The following is a 23154-nucleotide window of genomic DNA, read 5'->3' on the forward strand; positions in this document are numbered from 1 at the left end:
TTGAGTCTCCACTCATCGGGTTATTTGAGGCACTATAAGGGAGCTTATGGCTTCGACCTGCTCAATTCGAAAGACTATATTTGATTTGTGGGGGTTAAGAGATCCGTTTATCTAATATATGATCACATGTTTACTTTTTTCCATGGATGTGTTATGATTGATTGATTTTGACTATAAAATTGAATGTTTACGTGTTAAAAAATGATTTTACATGCCATGGAAAAATGAATCCTTAATTCTTGAAATAGTATGTGATGTTATGGTGAAATGTTAACATGTTGTGACTAAAAAACTAATGTTTAATTGCTTTGATTTATGCATGATTGGGTGTAAAATACTTGATGTTTTTACTATCATGCACTGAGCTTTTTAACCTCACACTCTCACATTTCGTCAGAGAAATTTCAGGCTTAAAGAGTCAAGTAGTGAGTGCAAGGGCGATCCAAGAATAAGGCTCAGTAATGGCTTAAGAAATTTACTTTAGAGACTATATAAGGGCATTGTGATGCTTTTGGGACTAGTATTATTTTACTTGTAATTGGCATTGTACATTAAATTTTGGACTTTAATTTTGGTGATTTTATAATTGCTTTAATACATGATTTTATGTTTAATTGATGTTTGATTTATGATATGTTGATGAGTGTTCATACGGTTGTTGATAACACAGTGTATGAAGCATGTATTTTATACTAAAAATGTTTAATTGAAGCTTACCATGGAGTAGATTGCTTGCGACTAAGGTATGTAGCTTGTGTGAATTAATTGGTGTTTGCTAAGCATGTAATTGGGTGTTAAATTTTGATTAACTGTTACATATTTGTTTTAAATAAATTAAATTTGAGATGCGTGAATGTTTATTGTAATTAATTGTAGCTATTTCAAATTTAATGGGCAAGTAAAATATGTAAAATCGAGTAATTAAAACGAATTTTTGTTAAAATAAGTGCAGTGGTTTGCACACGGGCGTGTGTCTTTTAACATGGGCATGTGAGTTTTTGGGGTTTGATTTTTTATTTTTGTAATTTAGTATTGTATTTTGCTTAATTTATAATTTAGTCCAAAACTTGATTAGATTAATTAAAGCCTTTAATGATAGGGAAACTTGGTAATATTTTAGAATTAGACTTGTAACTATTAATATTTGATAAAAGCACTCTTTATTTTTAATTTTGAAAATGTACTAAAACTTTATAAAAGTTACGATTTAGTCCCTATTAATAAAACTTGGATTAGACATAGTAAATTAACTCGAATTAAGCTGAAATTTTTAGGTATGCATAATTTAACTAAAAGAAGGTAAGTAAAAATTTTAAAAAAAATAAGGATAGTTTAACCTTAGGTGATAAAATGACTAAAATACTCTTAAATTTAAATATTTAGAAAAAATTTAAAAATGATTAACAAATTACTTCCGCATTAATAAATGATATTTAATTAGTTATAAATGAGTGTTCTAAAGTTGGTGTGTGCATCGACTGGTCGTTAGTTAGAGAGTCATTTCGATGGTTAATGTAACGTTTTGAATTTGAGCTTGTCCATCCCAATCGAGTTTGGGGTTTTACACTTCTAGGAATAAGATTACTCACGAGGTAATTTCCACTCTATTCCTAATTTACTCACCTCTATTTTGGGATTTCTGTGCGAGTTGGATACCCTTTTGTTGCATCGTGTTCGTTCTGAGGCTTTTGCGCCGCTGTTCTGGAAGGCTCCTACTGATTTGTGGGTCCGTCCTAACTTTGATGCGGCTCTTTTTATCAATCTCCAGGCTGCAAGTGCAGGAGTAGTGGTTAGAAATAACGAGGGACTGTTATCAGGTCGACGTGCTTTTGGAAGGAGCAAATACCTTGTCCTCTATCAGCGGAGGCCCTGGCTTTTGCGCAGGCTATCCGCTTTGCCCGAGATCAAGGCTTTCGCTGGGTTGAAACCGAAGGCAACTCTGCGGTGCTTCTCTAAGCTACGGAATTCGGCCACTGATCGTTTGCCCGTGAGCGCATTTGTCTGGGACGCAAAAAGGCTGGTGGTGGGCTTTGAACGATTTAAATGTCAACATATTAAGTGGGGAGGCTATGTGGTGGGTCACATGTTGGAGTGCAAAGGCCATATTCGAAAGCGAGATGTCTTTTGGATGTCGGCTGTGGATGTTGGTCGTCGGGGACATCTTTGATCTTGAAGGTGAGCTCTCGGATGGAGTTTTTTCTGGCCAGATCTATATTTCTCGATGGCAGGTTGTTGTGGCTTCATCATGTTCGTTGCTTGGTGTCAGATCCAGTCGATGCTGCTGCTCTTATCGGACATGCATGCGTAGCTGGGAAAGACAATGACTCTTTAGCTACTTCTGTTCTCTGTTCCCTTTTTTTTTTCTTTTTTTTGTGATACTTTTATGGCTCTTGGTTGTTTTGCTGGTTTGCTGGTTGTTATTTTCTTTTGATTTGTGGGGGATGGGATCGCATTAATGGGCGAAGCTCCCTATGTGTTTTGTTTTGTCTCTTTAAATTAATGCACGTCCTCTTTATTCAATAAAAATATAACTATTTAATATATTTTAAAAATAAAAATAAAATAATTCTAAAAGTTAAGAAGTGAATCCAATACAAATTCATAATATCACACATAATAAAATAAAAACTAACACCATTATATCGGGGTTCTTTTCTCAAAATAATATAAAATTTTAATTATGAAAATGATATAGATTAAATTATTTATAAAAATGAAACATTTTCTATAGTGATTTTAGGTGCCGGATGATAATTATTGATGGTTTTAAACCACACTATGGTTGACTTAAATACATACCATTCAAAGCAAACCATAAGGTAGAATCTAATAATGGTGAAAGCTCTATGTACTTTAATTTTATGAGTTGATCAATAGGCTGTCATAATATCAATTAAAAAAATATTTCTTTGAACATAAAAGGATTAAATGAGGGTTTAGAAAATTTTAAGGTGGTGCCAGCGACACATTTGTAGCACCCAAAAACATTGTAGAATATGTCTTATTTTCGTAAATAATATATAACCCCTACCATTTTCGTAACTAATTTTTTTATATTATTTTGATAAAAAAAACTCAGAATAACAATACTACTTTTATGTATCTTAAAATTTAATTGATCGGTATAACTTATTGGTACAAATATAATTATATGCTACATTTGACTTGTTTAAGGGTTAGATTATTTGTTCAAATTTATATTTTTTTAATATTTGAGAGATTATGGAAAAAAATATTAAGCTCGGAAAATAGGCTTGAGCAAAAAAATTAGGAATGTTCTAATTATAGGTTAGACATGAGCTTGAACATTTAAGAGTTGAACTTAGCTTGAACTCATTTTTTTAATTATTTATTTTTGAGATAATGTCATGTTTGGTACCTATACTTTCATAAAATTTCAATGTGCTACTTGTACTTTGAAAATTTTCAATGTGGTACCTAAACTATCAATATTTGATTTTATTATGGTACTTGTACTTTCATAAAATGTCTAATGTGGCATAGTACTTTAAAAATCCGATTTGAAAATGGTTTTTTTGCACAGTGAAAAATAAAAACTTGAAAACTGTCCCCTTTTGTGATATGTATAAGAATAAACCCTAGATTGAATTCGCACCTCTATTTTTGGATAGATGGATCCTTGTCATTCCTATCTTTCAATTAAATGTCTTCTTTGCTATTTTAGTACCATGAACTGTTTCGAGTGTGGGCTCGAACGATTCGAATCAAAACACAAAACTAGAAATAGTTTTCTTTTCCTTTTGGGGTGAAATTAAAAATCTCTTTTTGAATTGAAACAGTCATAAATTATTATTTCAGAAAATAGATTTAATATTTAAGAATAAATTCTCACTATTTTTGAATAGATCAACAATATCTGGAAGTTGTGTTTTTAGTCTTCTTGGTGCCATCTATTTATAGGGAGAAGAAGTAGAATCTTTGTTGAATTATAGAAATTATTTCAACTAGAAAAACAATTCTAGGTTAACTAGGAGAACAGGTGGCAACAATACTAGTTAATATTACTAGGATTTGTCGTCCTTCCCTTTAACATGAGAGCCTTTTGGGCCTTTTCAATGTCAGGTCCAATTACAAGTATTTTCTGGACTTTTAACCTAATATTTTATAATTTGATTGAAACACCCTCACCCGACCCAATCATCAGATTCGAGTGTGGGTGTAATATCCTAAACCAGGTCTAGTAGTTTTGGGTATATTTTTCGGGTTTCGAGTGTGAAACTAGTAATTTATGGGGTATTTAGTAATTTTAATTTAATTTAGGAGGTTAATTTCATCTAAAATTGATTAAACAATAATCCGAAAAAATTAAAATATTTTTGGAAAATAAATTTTAAAGTAATTAAATAATTATAAATGAAAATAATTAATTTAGGTCAAAAAGAAATTTTAAAATAATTTTTATTCGAGGTTAATAAGAGCTAAATTTAAATATTAATTAAATTGGGTTTAGCTGTAAAACAAGGGAAAAATTAGAGTATTTATTTAGTAAATAAACTTTAAAGTTCAAAATTTTGGAGGGAATGGATTAAATGGTAAAATAAGGGAAATGTGGGAGTGGCCATTAGGCAAATTCTCTAATTTTTAAATTCTGGTGGGTTGCTTCAGTTTTAAAAACAATGCATCTAGCCTACTTTTCACACCATTTACATTGAATTAGAGAGCTATAAATTTCGTTTTCTTTGCATGGTTTTAAAGATCTATCATCAGAGAATAGATCCAACTAATTTTCTTCTCAAAATACTTTCTCAATTCACCCAAGATTATTCTCAAAAGTAGCCAAAAATATTCTGAAATTTCTCATGCTTCTTAAATCAAGATTTTCAATCAACGAGTTTAGAGAGAATCAAAGGTAAGTTTCAATCCTAAACTTGTTTTTATGAAGAATAGAAACATTTTTACAAGATTTGAAAGCCAATTAAAGGATTCTTTGTCAATGCCATCTTCTTCAAAAGCTTAAGGTGCTTTGATGGTGGATCTTAAATTTTGAGAGGAAATCCACAAATCAATGGATGTTCCAACTCAGAATAGATTTATTAGAAGATTTTTGGTTTTTTTATCAAGATTAAACATGATTTGTGAGGTAATTTTAAGAAATCTGAATTTCATTATCTTCTTGAATTAAATTTTTTGATTTTTGTGAAATTGATGCTTAGTTTTTGTGTAATTGGTTTAGTATTGATGTTTGGAATTGATTAGGGGGGTTGGCGAGGTTGATTTTGTAAGAAATCGAGTTTTCGACTTAATGTTACAAATTCGGCAAGGTATCTTTGTGAGTGAATTTCTATTAGCTTGGTTAATTAAAATTCGTGTTTAATATAGCTTTTGAAAGGTGGTAATGTCTACTTTACCTATGTTGAAGCTCTGAATCTTGAAGAGGACCGAGATAATTGAAATTGAAACTCGACATTGCCTAGTTGATCACTTGTTGTGATAAAATAAAATTGTGTGGTGAGTGGTTCTAAGGGCGATTTGGTAAATTGATCCTCCATTATGTTTAATTAGTACCTTAATTATTGATTAAAAATAATTAATTATGGACAAATGGTTTATTTTGCAAGATTGGTATTAAATGTGCAAAAATTGAATTTGTATTAAAAAAAGGGTAAATGAGTTTTTGGGTGTTGTGCTATTTAATTAAATTAATTTTAAGGTTGATTTTAAGCATGTGTATCAAAATTTTTGATCATGATATGTTGATGTTTCAATTGGTAACTAAATATGGGAAATTGATGAATGAGTTGCTTGATTTAATTGGATGCTAAATGGCTATGTTACAAGTTATACATAATCATTTTGTCACATTAAATTGAGCATAATGATGACTAATTTGTATGGTATGTTTGACTGAATATATTGGCAACATGCATGGTGGATCCCTTGGATATAGTTGGCATGCCATAGAATTTATGGGTACTCACCATTTTTTGTGACATTGTGAACATATTGCTCTAGTTGGACTGATTTGTTGGAGTAGATAAGAGAGTGTTGAGCATGAGTCTCCACTAAATGGGTTACTTGAGGCACTATAAGGTGGTGTGTGCTTCGACCTGCTCAACTCGGTGGACTGTATTTAATTTTTGTGAGATTTCGGAGATCCGTTTATTCGATGTATAATTAGCTGATTAAGCCATGAGAAGTGTATGCCAATATTTTTTTTGTAATTATTGCTATATCAATTGACGATTGAAAACTATGAATAATTGATTTTTGGTGTTGAAAATACTTAGGAAAATTAATTTGACATGTTTAATTATTTTTGGCTAACAATTGGTGAATGATTTGTTGTGAATTAAGTATGAATTGATGTTAGTTTACTTTTTTTATTAACATTCACTAAGCTTTTTAAAGCTCACACCCTCATATTCGTGCAGATAATCGTCGGGATTGAGGAGCTGAGGAGTCGAGCAAAAGGGTTCCAAGAGATCTAAGCTTGGTAGAGACTTTATTACGCATTTTAGAAACTATAGTCGGGCATTGTGGAACTTCCAAGAATTAATTGATTTTGGTTGTAATTGGACTTTGAATATTGGACATTTATTTTGGATGGTTTTATAATAATTTTTAGGCATGTTTGAGTTTAATTATTGACTGATTTACGGTGTTTTTTTGCTTGATAACATGATGATTGATAACATGGTGTGTGAAGCATGAAATTTATACTAACGATTGTTTAATTGAAGCTTCCATGGAGCGGTTTACTAGCGACTAAGGTATGCCACTTGTTTGATTTATTCGGTGTTTGATGTCTATGAAATTAATTGCTTAATTTTATGAAATTGAGGCTTAATTGATGTCAATAAATTCAACTGAAGTTGTGTGTATATGTATGCTAATTAATTTTAGTTAAATCGGGTTTAATTGGCCATTAAAATATGTAAAATCAGGTTTTAAAAAGTTTTTCACAAAAATAGGTGCAGTGGTTTACACACGGGCATGTGGGTAAGTGACACGGGCGTGTGGGTAAGTGACATGGGCATGTGGAAACTGGAGATATCACACATGAGCGTGTGGAATTTCCACATAGGCATGTGTGATCTACCATAAAGTTTTTCACGAACGAATACGAGCACTTAGTGACACACAGTCTGGGGGACACGGTTGTGTGTGTTTTTAAGGGTTTGAATTTTTATCTTTTTAAATTGGTATTCTAATTTGTTTATGTTAATATTTAGTCCTGAAGATTTATTAGTCTAATTAGAGCCCTAGATGGTAAGGAAACTTCATAAAATTTTAGGATTAGTTCGTAATGGGTAAAATTCATTAGAAGCGCACTTAATTTGTAACTCAGAATAGGTCCTGATAGTTTGTACTTGTTACAATTTAGTCCATAGTAGTAAAACTTGAATTAGATATAGCGAACGAACTTAATTTAAGCTGAAATTTTTAGGCTTGCTTAATTTTAACTAATAAAAAGGTCGGTAAAGATTTAGATATAAAATTGGGCTAGTTTTACCTTAGGTGGTACAATGATGAAAATGCCCTTAGGTTAAATTACCTAGGAAAAGTTTAAAATTGACTCATAATTTGCTTCCGCGATAATAGATAACTAATAAAGATTGAGGTGTTATAAGGTCGAGGTGTCTCTTGGGTGGTTGTTACCCGGAGAGTTACTTAGGTGGCTTGTAACACCCCACACCTGTGCCCTACGCCGGGACAGAATACAAGGCGTTACTAAACTTGAAAACATACATATCACATTTTCGAGTCACCAAGACTCGCTCAAATTTAAAAATTTTTCAAACTATGTTTAAAATTCCTTAACATGGACTTCTGAAGCCCTAAAAATCCATTGAAAACCACTCGGGACTAACTCGGGTCCTTTAACCAACCATATAAGAATGACTTTTGAAATAGGGCACACACCCGTGCGGAAGGGCAACATGCCCGTGTGGCCATGGTCGTGCTGATGGCCTGTGTGGTTCACACGACCTAAGCATGAGGGGACACATCCGTGTCTGAACTCGTGCGAATTAAATTCCAAATTCGAACCTACAGGGGTTTTCACATGGCTTGACACACACCTGTGTCCATGGTCCGTGTCCCTCACACGACCATGACACGCCCGTGTCTTAGCCTGTGTCTAAAAACCTTGACATTCTGTTTCTAACATCAGCAACCAAATAGAGGCACACGGCCAAGGAACACGCCCTTGGCCAGAGGATTTGTCCTCCACACAGTTGAGACACACAGCCGTGTCTCTGGTTGTGTGTTTACTACCATGCATACTGGCTTGCAAATTTTTACGTACAGGAGACACACGGCCGAATAACACGCCCATGGGGCTGACCATGCATCACACATGGCACAGACACACGCCCGTGTGTCTACCCGTATGGACAATATAAGGCTATCTACCAAGCCTTTTGCCACCTTGAAACACAATCCAATACCATCCATCACACCAAATTCTATCATAACATGATTTCCCAATCAAGCAACCATAACTAAGACCTATATACATTTCACATATGTTTAAGTGACTAATTTATGTACTTTGCTATCCATACACTGAAATTAACATTCTCAACCATACCAAAAATTTTCTCATTCATGAAAGACCTTCTTGTATTCATATAATAACTTTCAATATTAGCCATTTTTCATGGCCTTATACAAAATGAGTCAAATGATAAAACAAGCCAACACATTTGGCCCCAAAACAGTATGACACTAAAACAGGACAAAAGTTCCTATACATGCCATAATCAAAATAAAAGTACTAACTATATCAAGTGCTTCAGATGATAGTGTGACTGGATTTCTCAGACGTAGGCGATGATCCTCGGGCTACTTTCGCAGTACTACAAGAAAAATAGAAAGGAAAAAGCGTAAGCATAAAACTTAGTAAGTTGCATGAAAATAAACATCAACTAATTATCATACAACAATATGCTTATAATATTTCATAGCTTGTCCATGAATACAATGAATAGATATAAGTACAACTTATTCATCACCATCCAATACAATTCATATGGCATATATTGTAACACCCCGAACCCGAAACCGACACCGGAGTCGAACACGAGGTGTTAACTGACTTTAACCCCTTATAAAATTTATTTTCCAGACACTGCCCAATCTGTGTACTAGTCGTTTTAAAAATCATATCTTGAGTTTCGTAACTCGAAAATCAGTTTCGTAATTTTTCCCAGAAACTAGACTCATGTGCCCATCTATGTATTTTTTTCTAGAATTTTTGGTTGGGCCAATTAGTACAGTTTATTAGTCAAAATCTCCCAAGTTGCAGGGGTCGACTACACTGACCTTTGCCCATTACGACTTGAATATCTCCCTGCACGGGGCTTCAATACTGATGCCGTTTGTTTCTATGAAAACTAGACTCAGAGAGGAATCTGTACATATATGGTATGACCCCTAATTATCTCTGGTTAATTTGTAATGAATTTCCAAAGTCGGAGCAGGGAATCCAGAAACCGTTCTGGCCCTGTCCCACAAAAATCTGATTATCTCCTAATATACTGCCCATATGATCTTTTCGTTACTTCCTCATGAAAACAGACTCATCGAGCTTCGCTTACATAATTTATTCATCAATTAATTCCACTCCTACTATTTTTTAGTGATTTTTCAATCTCATGACACTGCTGCTGCCAGCATCTGTTACGAAAGTAACTAGGTTCATTTCATGCCTACCCTTGATCCAACTCAATCGAACATTCGTGCCATTTTCGCATGGCTTAAAGTTTACATGCCAAAGTTCAAACACAACGTAATAGCTTATACATGCCAAAATGTTCTTCTAAGCCAACTAAGAAGAAAGTACCAAAACTTGCTATCCGGTGTGATGACTTCGATGACGGCCCGACCACGCAAAAATAGATGAGTCCAAGCAACCTATAATGGGTGACAAGGAAACACCGAGTGAGTTTATAACTCAGTAAGTCATAAGCTATGCACTACCATCCATCAATAACGTTATCACAAGAGAAAACAAAATGGAACGAGGCTAATTACTCCATCCATTCCGAACCATACCATAGTTCCTCCAACCTATCAATTCAATTTCATATCAATTCATGCATTCACATTCCATATACTCATCAATAGGACATTGAAGCATTTTCATAAATCAATTTATTTTTGTTACAATCAAATGACTAAACGGCCTTTCACCCATCCTACGATAAATTTTATGTACGTGACTTCATGTATATTTGTCACATAGGTTCAAACTTACCGAGCTCAACACCAAGTATAAGCATAGCACCTATTAGCCATGTACTCAAGACACTTACCCGATCCGCTGTCCGCGATCGACTCAATAGTGTCGCACACATAGTGTCCATAATGATTCACGAATGTATATTGAGTCCGCACACTCAGTGCTATATAATCAACTCGCACACTTAGTGCTACGTAATCAAATCGCACACTTAGTGCTACATAGTCAAACTCGCACACTTAGTGCCGCATGGTCAGTTCGCACACTTAGTGCATCATATTCATTTCGCACACTTAGTGCAACATAGTCAAATCGCACACTTAGTGCTGTACAATTTAATCCCGCGCACTTAGCGCCAATCTCATGGTCATAAATGGTTATCCCGCACGTTTAGTGCCGAGATCAACAACTCAGTACATCTTACCTCTTTTCTTTCTTTCAACAATTTCATCATCACATACGTACATGCACATATATATATATGTATATTTATTCATTCCATTCAGCATCAATACATAAACATTATGACCATTGAAATAATACCAACTACATGCTTAATGACTTACCTCCTGTTGGGTAAGACGGTTCCAACTCGACTACTCGATAACCCTTTTCTTTGCCTTTGCTCAATTCACCTCCTTTAACTCCTTGAGCCAAATCAATAATTTAAAATAGTCATTAATCGACTATTCAAGTATTACTTTCAGAATAATATATATATTGATTTGACTTTCACACACATAGCTTATAGTAAGCTTTATAATAGTCAATAAATAACTCATTGGCAAATTTTCATTAATGTTTACAACAAAATCACATATTCACTACGAGCTGTTTTCCTGAGCAGTAGTCGCTAAATTGTTTATAACTGGAGCTACAAAACTCCAAATCACTAGCCGTTAATTTTCCCTGAATATAGACTCGTATATCTTCCATCCATAAAATTTTCAGAATTTTTGGCTTGGCCAATCAATACCAGATTTTTCTTAAAGTTTCCCCTGTTTCACTGTTTGACTATTCTGACCACTCTTCACTACGAATCAAATTTCTCATTTTACAGAATTCAAAATGTGTTGTATTTGATCTCATTTGAAACTAGACTCATTAAGGAGTCTAAGCATATAAATTTTATCTTATAATCATTTTTGTACAATTTATAATGATTTTCTAAAAACAGAACAGGGAATCTAGTAGTCATTTTGACTCAGCCCCACAATACTTCAAATATCTCAAGATCGGTAACTCTTTTGTTCTCATAGTTTCTTTTGTAAGAAAATAGACTCTTCAAGCTTTAATGGCATAATTCACTCAGCTTCTAATTCAACTCCTACAAATTATGGCGATTTTCCAAAATCACCTTACTGCTGCTGTCCCCAAACAGATTATTACCGAATCAAATACTAACATTAGCATTTCACCTTAATAGCTAGCTTGCCAAGCCTTAATTTAACATATTTTCATTCAATTTGGTCTAATAACGCATAAATGGGTAAATTACATTTTTACCCCTAATATTTCGCACTTTCACAATTTAGTCTTTATTCCACAAAACACAAAATACACAAAGTTTGGTCACACTCCTTAACGGCCGAATCTTCCTAGTGCCCATATAAGTCCATACATCTCATTTATTTCACCTTTGAGTCCTTCAAAAATTTGTTTTTGTAATTTAGCCCCAACTACTCAAAATCACCAAAAACTTCAACGCAAAACATATTAATCTTTAACATATCTTTCACTTTTCATCAACAACTATCAAAAAGCTCAAGCACTCATCAATGGCAAAACACAAAATCATCATCAATCCACAAAATTGAACCATGGGTTTTTAGAACTCAAGTCAACTACTAAAACATGCATGCAACTCAAGAACAACATCAAACATACCTTAGTCTAGCAAACCACCATAGCCAATTTTCTCAAGCTCTTCCCCTTCCTTTCTTTCCTCTATTCGGCCAAAGGTGTTCAAGGATGAACACACATTTTTTTTTGTTTTCTTTCCTCAACTCACGGCAACAAGGGGGGGTATGGATGAGACCATTTTCTTTTTTCATCACCCTTCCTTTTCATTGTTTAATTCCTTTCTTTAATTTATTTTAATTATCATACTTAATATTTTATTTTCCTTACCATACATCACTAACACAACATGTTGGTGACATGTTTCCACCCATAGCATGGCCGGCCACTACATATTAGGGAGGGGGAATTTGACATGCAAGTCCCCTTTTTCTTCCACATTCACTAATAGGTCCTCATGCATTGACCTATCACATTTTAAAATTTTCTCATATTAGTCCTATTGACTAAATTCACATGCAATCGACTAAATCGAAGCTTGAAATTTTCACACATTCATGATTACATATTCTAGATAATAAACATCACATTCAAACCTTTCGGTGACTCGGTTTAGCGGTCCCGAAACCACTTCCCGACTAGGGTCAATTTGGGCTGTCACAACTCTCCCCCACTTAAGAAATTTTCGTCCCCGAAAATCTTACCGGTAAATAGGTTTGGATATCGTTCTTTCATCGAGCTCTCGGTTTCCCAAGTAGCTTCCTCGATCCCGTGTTCGAGCCATAACACCTTTACTTTCTGTTCGGCATCTTTAATCAAATCAACTCCGAAAATTTTACTTTCACCAAGCTCAGTCCAAAACAATGGTGTGCGGCATTTACGCCCGTACAAAGCCTCGTAAGGTGCCATCTTAATACTTGATTGAAAACTATTGTTGTAAGCGAATTCAATCAAAGGTAAATACCGTTCCCATGAACTACTAAACTCGAGGATGCAACATCTCAACATATCCTCAAGCATCTGAATTATCCGCTCGGATTGACCATCGGTTTAGGGGTGAAAAGCGGTGCTAAAATGCAGCTTGGTACCCAAAGCTTCTTGCAATTTCTTCCAAAATCGTGAGGTAAATCTCGGATCTCTATCCGACACGATAGAAATAGGTACTCCATGTAATCTCACAATCTGAGAGACATACAATTCGGCTAGTTTATCCAATGAAAGATCCGTACGCACGAGGATAAAGTGAGCCGACTTAGTCAGCCTATCAACAACAACCCAAATCGCATCCTTCTTACTTGCGGACAATGGCAGTCCGGACACAAAGTCCATTGTGACTCGGTCCCATTTCCACTCGGGTATCATGATCGGCTAAAGTAACCCTGAAGGCACTTAATGTTCCGCTTCCACTTGTTGACATATTAAACATCTCGAAACAAAGTCGGAGATGTCTCGTTTCATACCATGCCACCAAAACCGACGTTTCAAGTCGTTGTACATTTTCGTGCTCCCCGGGTGAATTGACATTCGGCTACAATAGGCTTCGTTCAGAATCATCGGAATGAGTTCCGAATTCCTTGGAACACACAAACGACTTCTAAACCTCAAACAACCATCATCATCAATCTGAAACTCCGATTCCTTGTTCGGAACACACTCAGCTCGTTTTGCAACCAATTCATCATCGACTTTCTGAGCTTCACGAATTTGATGAGTCAATAATGGTTTGGCTTTTAATTCAGCTACTAACACATTGTCAGGTAGAACAGACAAGTGTACATTCATCGCTCGCAAAGCAAACAGTGATTTCCGGCTTAAGGCGTCCGCAACCACATTAGCCTTTCCCGGGTGGTAATCAATGACAAGCTCGTAATCTTTCAACAACTCAAGCCAACGTCTTTGTCGCAGATTCAAGTCTCATTGAGTCATCAAATATTGAGACTTTTGTGATCCGAAAACACATGGCACTTCTCACCAAACAAATAATGTCGCCATATTTTCAATGCAAACACAATGGCGGCTAGTTCGAGATCATGGGTCAGATAATTTCTCTCGTGTGGCTTCAATTGTCTCGACGCATAGGCCACAACTCGACCTTCTTGCATCAATACGCAACCCAACCCAAGTAGGGATGCATCACTATAAATGACAAACTCTTTACCCGATTCGGGTTGCACCAAAATTGGAGCTTCAGTCAAATGAGTTTTCAGTTGATCGAAGCTTTTCTGACATTTCTCCGTCCATTCGAACTTAACATCCTTTTGAAGTAACTTCGTCATTGGTGTGGCTATCATCGAGAAACCTTTGACAAATCGTCGGTAATAACCGGCGAGCCCTAGAAAGCTCCGGACTTCGGTAACACTTCTCGGAGGCTTCTAGTTAAGTATGACTGAAATTTTGCTTGGGTCAACTCGAATACCCGATGCGGACACCACATGACCCAAGAAGCTAACCTCTCTTAACCAGAACTCACACTTACTGAACTTAGCATATAACTGCTTATCCCGCAAAATTTGCAACACTTGCCTCAGATGCTCAGCATGTTCGGTCTCATCTCTTGAATAGACCAAGATGTCATCAATAAACACAACTACGAACCGATCCAAATACGGCCTGAAGATCCGATTCATCAAATCCATAAACACCGCAGGGGCATTAGTGAGCCCAAACGGCATCACTAAGAACTCGTAGTGACCATATCTCGTCCTGAAGGCAGTTTTGGGTATGTCCGATTCTCGAATTCGCAACTGATAATAGCCCGATCTCAGATCTATTTTTGAGAACATTGAGGCTCCCTTCAGTTGGTCGAACAAATCATCAATACGCGGTAACGGATACTTATTCTTTATCGTCACTTTATTCAGTTGACGATAGTCAATGCACAACCTCATGGTTCCGTCCTTCTTTTTCACGAACAATACTGGTGCACCCCAAGGTGAGAAACTCGGTCGAGCGAAACCTCTATCCGTCAATTCTTGCAACTGAGCTTTCAACTTTTTTAACTCGGTTAGTGCCATACGATACGGAGCGATCGAAATTGGCGTAGTTCCAGGTACAAGCTCAATACCAAACTCTACCTCCCGAACAGGTGGCAAACCCGGTAACTCTTCAGGAAAAACATCCGGGTATTCACAAACCACCGGCACCGATTCGGGTTTCTTTTCTAACTCCTTGTCATCAAGTACATACGCGAGGTACGTTTCGCACCCTTTCCTTACATATTTCTGGGCCAACATTGCTGATATTACAGCTGGCAACCCCCTTAAGTCCGCAGACTCAACTCGGATTATTTCGTTATTTGCGCACCTCTAATCGATAGTCTTGCTTTTGCAATTCACAACCGCATCATGCGCGGTTAACCAATCCAAACCAAAAATAACATCAAACTCGTCGAACAGCAAAAGCATCAAATCGGCCAGAAAACAGGATTCTCGGATTATTAGAGGGCATCTCTTACACACTTTATCAACAAGTACGCATTGACCCAAAGGGTTTGATACTCGAATTACGAGCTCAGTAGACTCGACAGGTAGAGTCTTACTGGTTGCTAAGGTTTCGCATACATATGAATGAGTAGAACCAGGGTCAATCAATGCAATCACATTAGTATCAAAGAGAGTGAAGGTACCAGTGCTGACGTCGGGGGAGGATGCCTCCTCTCGTGCGCGAATGGCATATGCTCTAGCAGGAATACGGTTCTCGGCTCGATCGGCCGTATCAGAGGCCCCCCTCTGACTACCACCCCTGCCTCCTAAAATTCTCGGTGGTCTACCTCTAGATGTCACTCCACTAGGTCTTGCACCTTGAATCTTATTCTTCTCATCCAGCTCCGTGCAATCTCTAATGAAGTGGTCCTTCGAACCGCATCCGTAACAGACCCTGCTAGTAGACTTGCCCCAACATTCACCTAGGTGTCGTCTTCCACATTGGGGACATTCAGGTTTCTCGTGACGATTATTGCCCACACTAGCTACCGAAGTAGCTCGGGAGCCCATCGATGGTCTTGCCCTGATGGAAATTCCCGCAGTCGCCCTCGACTTCTTAATGTCCTCCCTGAACTTCTTTACAGCTGAGAACGGAGCTTTACCCGTCGATCTCTTACGATAATCCCTAGCTTCAAATTCAGCCTTCCTCTTCTCCTTTCCAAGTTCTTCCGCCTTGCAGGCTCGTTCGACTAGTGTTACGAATTCTTTTATTTCCAAAATACCCATTAGTAGCTTTAAATCTTCATTCAATCCTTCCTCGAATCTTTTGCACATAGCAACCTCGTCAGCTACACACTCCCGGGCATACCTACTGAGTCTTACGAATTCATGTTCGTATTCAGATACAGTCATACGGCCTTGCTTGAGTTCCAAGAACTCCTTACGTTTCTGATCAATGAACCGTTGGCTAATAAATTTCTTCCGGAATTCCATTTGAAAGAAGTCCCAAGTTACTCGCTCGTTCGGGACTATGGAAATCAAGGTCCTCCACCAATAGTAGGCTGAGTCTCGCAACAAAGATACAGCACATTTTAGACATTCGTCGGGTGTGCATGACAATTCATCGAACACCCGAATGGTGTTATCTAGCCAGAACTCGGCCCTTTCGGCATCATCAGTTACTATGGCCTTGAACTCCTCGGCCCCACGCTTCCTAATCAAGTCTACAGGTGGCTTACTCAGCCTCACAGGATCAGCGACTGATGGCATTACAGGCTCTTGGGGTGGATTATTCAAATTCAGGAATTGTTGGACAGCCGGGTTGGTTCGGGCATATTGCGCGACCCACTCATTCATCATGGTAAAGAAGGCTTGTTTAGCCCCCTCACCTTGATTATTCGCAGATGACTGAGGTTCAACAGGCGGCGTCCCTTGTGCAGGAGCAGCCGCTACGCTCTCAATGTCATCCGCTAGGGTTCTTTCTTCACCGGGGTCCATTTACTAATCAAAACAAAAACATTTCAACCGTCGGAAGTCATCACACATTTAAACATTAACATTCGGCATGTATAGCTAGACTCATACGCGCTATGGTAGTCCTAGAACCGACTAAACCATAGCTCTGATACCAATAAAATGTAACACCCCGAACCCGAAACCGACACCGGAGTCGAACACGAGGTGTTAACTGACTTTAACCCCTTATAAAATTTATTTTCCAGACACTGCCCAATCTGTGTACTAGTCGTTTTAAAAATCATATCTTGAGTTTCGTAACTCGAAAATCAGTTTCGTAATTTTTCCCAGAAACTAGACTCATGTGCCCATCTATGTATTTTTTTCTAGAATTTTTGGTTGGGCCAATTAGTACAGTTTATTAGTCAAAATCTCCCAAGTTGCAGGGGTCGACTACACTGACCTTTGCCCATTACGACTTGAATATCTCCCTGCACGGGGATTCAATACTGATGCCGTTTGTTTCTATGAAAACTAGACTCAGAGAGGAATCTGTACATATATGGTATGACCCCTAATTATCTCTGGTTAATTTGTAATGAATTTCCAAAGTCGGAGCAGGGAATCCAGAAACCGTTCTGGCCCTGTCCCACAAAAATCTGATTATCTCCTAATATACTGCCCATATGATCTTTTCGTTACTTCCTCATGAAAACAGACTCATCGAGCTTCGCTTACATAATTTATTCATCAATTAATTCCACTCCTACTATTTTTTAGTGATTTTTCAATCTCATGACACTGCTGCTGCCAGCATCTGTTACGAAAGTAACTAGGTTCATTTCATGCCTACCCTTGATCCAACTCAATCGAACATTCGTGCCATTTTCGCATGGCTTAAAGTTTACATGCCAAAGTTCAAACACAACGTAATAGCTTATACATGCCAAAATGTTCTTCTAAGCCAACTAAGAAGAAAGTACCAAAACTTGCTATCCGGTGTGATGACTTCGATGACGGCCCGACCACGCAAAAATAGATGAGTCCAAGCAACCTATAATGGGTGACAAGGAAACACCGAGTGAGTTTATAACTCAGTAAGTCATAAGCTATGCACTACCATCCATCAATAACGTTATCACAAGAGAAAACAAAATGGAACGAGGCTAATTACTCCATCCATTCCGAACCATACCATAGTTCCTCCAACCTATCAATTCAATTTCATATCAATTCATGCATTCACATTCCATATACTCATCAATAGGACATTGAAGCATTTTCATAAATCAATTTATTTTTGTTACAATCAAATGACTAAACGGCCTTTCACCCATCCTACGATAAATTTTATGTACGTGACTTCATGTATATTTGTCACATAGGTTCAAACTTACCGAGCTCAACACCAAGTATAAGCATAGCACCTATTAGCCATGTACTCAAGACACTTACCCGATCCGCTGTCCGCGATCGACTCAATAGTGTCGCACACATAGTGTCCATAATGATTCACGAATGTATATTGAGTCCGCACACTCAGTGCTATATAATCAACTCGCACACTTAGTGCTACGTAATCAAATCGCACACTTAGTGCTACATAGTCAAACTCGCACACTTAGTGCCGCATGGTCAGTTCGCACACTTAGTGCATCATATTCATTTCGCACACTTAGTGCAACATAGTCAAATCGCACACTTAGTGCTGTACAATTTAATCCCGCGCACTTAGCGCCAATCTCATGGTCATAAATGGTTATCCCGCACGTTTAGTGCCGAGATCAACAACTCAGTACATCTTACCTCTTTTCTTTCTTTCAACAATTTCATCATCACATACGTACATGCACATATATATATATGTATATTTATTCATTCCATTCAGCATCAATACATAAACATTATGACCATTGAAATAATACCAACTACATGCTTAATGACTTACCTCCTGTTGGGTAAGACGGTTCCAACTCGACTACTCGATAACCCTTTTCTTTGCCTTTGCTCAATTCACCTCCTTTAACTCCTTGAGCCAAATCAATAATTTAAAATAGTCATTAATCGACTATTCAAGTATTACTTTCAGAATAATATATATATTGATTTGACTTTCACACACATAGCTTATAGTAAGCTTTATAATAGTCAATAAATAACTCATTGGCAAATTTTCATTAATGTTTACAACAAAATCACATATTCACTACGAGCTGTTTTCCTGAGCAGTAGTCGCTAAATTGTTTATAACTGGAGCTACAAAACTCCAAATCACTAGCCGTTAATTTTCCCTGAATATAGACTCGTATATCTTCCATCCATAAAATTTTCAGAATTTTTGGCTTGGCCAATCAATACCAGATTTTTCTTAAAGTTTCCCCTGTTTCACTGTTTGACTATTCTGACCACTCTTCACTACGAATCAAATTTCTCATTTTACAGAATTCAAAATGTGTTGTATTTGATCTCATTTGAAACTAGACTCATTAAGGAGTCTAAGCATATAAATTTTATCTTATAATCATTTTTGTACAATTTATAATGATTTTCTAAAAACAGAACAGGGAATCTAGTAGTCATTTTGACTCAGCCCCACAATACTTCAAATATCTCAAGATCGGTAACTCTTTTGTTCTCATAGTTTCTTTTGTAAGAAAATAGACTCTTCAAGCTTTAATGGCATAATTCACTCAGCTTCTAATTCAACTCCTACAAATTATGGCGATTTTCCAAAATCACCTTACTGCTGCTGTCCCCAAACAGATTATTACCGAATCAAATACTAACATTAGCATTTCACCTTAATAGCTAGCTTGCCAAGCCTTAATTTAACATATTTTCATTCAATTTGGTCTAATAACGCATAAATGGGTAAATTACATTTTTACCCCTAATATTTCGCACTTTCACAATTTAGTCTTTATTCCACAAAACACAAAATACACAAAGTTTGGTCACACTCCTTAACGGCCGAATCTTCCTAGTGCCCATATAAGTCCATACATCTCATTTATTTCACCTTTGAGTCCTTCAAAAATTTGTTTTTGTAATTTAGCCCCAACTACTCAAAATCACCAAAAACTTCAACGCAAAACATATTAATCTTTAACATATCTTTCACTTTTCATCAACAACTATCAAAAAGCTCAAGCACTCATCAATGGCAAAACACAAAATCATCATCAATCCACAAAATTGAACCATGGGTTTTTAGAACTCAAGTCAACTACTAAAACATGCATGCAACTCAAGAACAACATCAAACATACCTTAGTCTAGCAAACCACCATAGCCAATTTTCTCAAGCTCTTCCCCTTCCTTTCTTTCCTCTATTCGGCCAAAGGTGTTCAAGGATGAACACACATTTTTTTTTGTTTTCTTTCCTCAACTCACGGCAACAAGGGGGGGGTATGGATGAGACCATTTTCTTTTTTCATCACCCTTCCTTTTCATTGTTTAATTCCTTTCTTTAATTTATTTTAATTATCATACTTAATATTTTATTTTCCTTACCATACATCACTAACACAACATGTTGGTGACATGTTTCCACCCATAGCATGGCCGGCCACTACATATTAGGGAGGGGGAATTTGACATGCAAGTCCCCTTTTTCTTCCACATTCACTAATAGGTCCTCATGCATTGACCTATCACATTTTAAAATTTTCTCATATTAGTCCTATTGACTAAATTCACATGCAATCGACTAAATCGAAGCTTGAAATTTTCACACATTCATGATTACATATTCTAGATAATAAACATCACATTCAAACCTTTCGGTGACTCGGTTTAGCGGTCCCGAAACCACTTCCCGACTAGGGTCAATTTTGGGCTGTCACATATATTGAGCCCAAATCGCATACATTTCAAGTAGGGTACTTGTACCACTCACCACGTGGTCATAACTTTTCTCATTTCGATATAAATCATAAATATTTCGTTGAATCATTTCAAATATTACCAAATACTCAATAACCTTGAACATGGAATAAAATACTAATGCCATGTCCCAGACATGGTCTTACATTGGCTAGCAGATTGAAGTTGATGCCGTCTCCCAAACAGGTCTTACACCGACTTTCATATATCGAGGCTGATGCTATGTCCCATACAGGTCTTACACTGGCTCTCATCTATCGGTGTCGATGCCATGTCCCAGACAGGTCTTACATTGACACACAACAAGCTAACGCCATGTCCCAGACAAGTCTTACACTAGCTTGTATATCCCAAGGCTGATGCATGTCCCAGACATGTCTTACACTAGCTCTCGTCTCAATGCCGATGCATGTCTCTGACATATCTTACACTGGCACTCATGATGTGGCCGATGCATGTCCTAGACATGTCTTACACTGGCTTACAAACCACCCAATGTCATGGTATGAATATCCAAGTCTATTCCAAATGTTCAACCGGAAATCTTTACTACATTAATTTCTCATCATGCATTCTCATATTCACAATCATAACAATTTATGCAATATTAATTCAATCATATATCATAACAATATAGTTGCATTATTGACATATAACTTGGCTCGGTGTACAAATGTGAGCGACTATTTCGACTTAGTCCGTTAGTTTGGCTTTTCCCCGGTCTAGGCCCGAATTTTGTAATTCTTGATCTAAAATGGAAAAATTCATTCATTTAATCAGCATATCAATCTAGACACTTACAAATTTGTACTTTGGGAAAAATGACCATTTTGCCCCTAGACTTTCACAAAATGACCATTTTACCCCTAGGCCCGAAAATCAAATTTTATCAAATTTCCTTATCAACCAAGCCTAGAAGAACACTTTTTATACTAGGAGCAGCCCACAATTCTCACTATTTCACACATTTATTACCAATTTCACAACTTATGCAAAATGGTCTTTAGTTAGGATTTTCATGAAAACTACTTTACAAAAGTTGTTTATTCCACAACCATGATTCATTTTCTTCCATAAAATTTTACAAAACAACATGAAAACTCTCATGGTAAAACCCTATACTTTTAACCATTTTGAAAAATAGTCCCTTCATTTGAAAGCTCATGCTACAAGGGTTCTAAAAGTACAAAAATCATCAAGAAAGACCATCAAAATCACTTACTTGTGAGGGGTACAAGTTGCTAAAATTTTCAAGCTTTCAAACCTCTATTTTGCTGGTGTTTTTTAGTGGAGAAGAAGATTAAAAAAGGATGATATCATCTTTCTTTTATTTTATTTTCTTTTTGGCCAAATAAGTTACCAAACTTCACCTAACATTTGACTATTTTAATTTCCTTGTCTTATGGCCGCCAAGCACCATCATAGGGTCTATTTGAACGTTAAATACCCCTACTTTATAATCCATGGCCATTTAACACTATTTGCTAGCAAATCACAACTTTTTCCCTTTATGCGATTTAGTCCTTTTTCGCAATTAAGCTCACAAACGCTAAAATTACTTCACCAAATTTTTCACGCATTGATATAATCATGCTATAACACCAAAATAATAATGAAATAATTTATCTGACATCAAATTTGTGGTCTCAAAACCATTATTCTAACTAAGCCTAAAATCGAGCTATTACATGGCTAATGTAATGCTTCGAATTTGGGCCGATCCATCCTAGTTGGGTTTGGGGTGTCACAGCGGGCGTCACAACAAAATCATACTAAGATCTCATTAAGCTAAAATATATTGCATACCTATTTATAAAAACTTATAATAGGGTCAAAATTTTTAAACAAAGTTTACTGTCCGAACTTTGGACTCTTAGGAATATAAATAAACAGAATATAATCGCCCCCATGGCAAAGTTCCTAAAGATACCCCTTCCTATGTGCTTGACTCTACTTTAACAACAATTTCTCGATTCCACACTATCTTACTTGATCCTTCATTGAGTCTCTTATCCCGTAAATCCTGTAAACACAGGATAAAACATTGTAGATTTGAACGAACTTAGTGATTTTCTACTCTACACGTAAGTAGATCCCATCTTATAGTGGTTTAAATAAATGTATCTAAATACAAATAAATTCCCTGCTCACTATGAGATTTATCCTAATCTGATCCAACCGTTTTTGATTTACTTCAAAACCTATCCATCGATAGATAGTTCATTAAGCTTTCTTCCCCTAAACCATCCTATCGCTAACTAAATAATTTCTCGAATGGCTCCTTATACCTGAGATCTCTGCCCTTCCTTTATGAATGTCTTTTCTTTCATTCTTACCCTAAGGTGATTTGTTTCTTCCCACCATCATACCTATTAGTGCGACCTT

General features: G+C 36.5%; 1 long non-coding RNA gene across 1 annotated transcript; it reads right to left on the reverse strand.

The window, feature by feature from the left end:
- Positions 1-342: 342 nt before the first annotated feature.
- Positions 343-2512, reverse strand: LOC107925770 (uncharacterized). Its single transcript, XR_001692055.2, has 2 exons — positions 1847-2512; positions 343-1769 (listed from the first exon to the last, which is right to left on the reverse strand). It is a non-coding gene; the product is annotated as an uncharacterized lncRNA (long non-coding RNA).
- Between the last annotated feature and the right edge of the window lie 20642 nt (positions 2513-23154).

The sequence above is a fragment of the Gossypium hirsutum genome, chromosome A12 (genome assembly GCF_007990345.1).
Source record: "Gossypium hirsutum isolate 1008001.06 chromosome A12, Gossypium_hirsutum_v2.1, whole genome shotgun sequence".
Taxonomy (NCBI): domain Eukaryota; kingdom Viridiplantae; phylum Streptophyta; class Magnoliopsida; order Malvales; family Malvaceae; genus Gossypium; species Gossypium hirsutum.